The sequence below is a fragment of the Pseudophryne corroboree genome, unplaced genomic scaffold, assembly GCF_028390025.1.
Source record: "Pseudophryne corroboree isolate aPseCor3 unplaced genomic scaffold, aPseCor3.hap2 scaffold_478, whole genome shotgun sequence".
Classification (NCBI taxonomy): domain Eukaryota; kingdom Metazoa; phylum Chordata; class Amphibia; order Anura; family Myobatrachidae; genus Pseudophryne; species Pseudophryne corroboree.
The window spans coordinates 111739-112706 of record NW_026970090.1 but is presented as its reverse complement, the minus strand read 5'-3'; the positions used below and the strand labels follow the sequence as shown (position 1 = coordinate 112706).

The following is a 968-nucleotide window of genomic DNA, read 5'->3' as shown; positions in this document are numbered from 1 at the left end:
TGGTGACAATGTAGTTTGTTTTTGTCAATTACCATTTTAATAATAGGGTAAAGAAAATTAAGTGGATTTTTGAAAGAAAACAATACTGTCAATATACTATTAAAACAAATTAAAATGGTAAAAGTTATTGTACTTTAATTAAATAAAAAATAGCTAACATATCAATCCCAGTTTTGGATTACTTTAACAAAAAAAATGCATATAGCAGAGGATAGTTTCAATCTGCCTACCTCTGGGTAATGGGCCCAGCATGCTTCCATTGCAGTACTCTGCTGCACATGTAAGTGCAAGAGATCCTGAAGCACTCACTCATCATGGGAAAGTACCAATGTGTTTCTTCGTTGGTTGATTTAAGAAAATTCTTACAAAAACTCTCCAGATTATTGACTTTTTAAAGTTTTTCTAGGAAACGTTCTAGATTAATGCTTATTAGCCTTTGTCAGTATGTACTTTTTGCAAAGTGTCTCTGTGGCGCAATCGGTTAGTGTGTCTGGCTACTAACCAAAAGGTTGGTGGTTCAATCCCACCCAGGGACATGATTGACATTGTGATCAGGTTTTGGTGATATTTAAGTAGACAAGTCAAAATTTCAAACCCCCTCTTTTGGTGTAGGGTACCTGGCCTTCTCTGATGTAATCGGAGTTAGATTTGATTCAGTGATTTTATAAAAAACAGCTAGGAAGCACAATTTAGCAATGGGTTGCAGAGAAAAAAATATGCTGGTAGAAAAATCCAATTGAGTGATTAAACAGCTCTTCATTTTCTGCCTTTATTTTTATGCTAACAAATTTGTTCTCTGAAAAGTGTCCACAAAGCCAAGTCTCTGATTAACACCTTTGTAAGGATGGTTTTTCACCTATTACTAAATTAAACTTGCTTCATTGGAAAGGCAGCAAGATGCATCCTCATTTCAATGTCTACTGAAATAATACAGGTTGACACCAGGAAACATTAACACCACTGCATCC

The 968-nt window shown here is 35.0% G+C and overlaps 1 non-coding gene across 1 annotated transcript; it reads left to right on the top strand.

Moving 5' to 3' along the window:
* Positions 1 to 462: 462 nt before the first annotated feature.
* TRNAS-ACU (transfer RNA serine (anticodon ACU)) lies at positions 463 to 536 on the top strand. Its single transcript has one exon. It is a non-coding gene; the product is annotated as a tRNA-Ser (tRNA).
* The last annotated feature ends 432 nt before the right edge of the window (positions 537 to 968 follow it).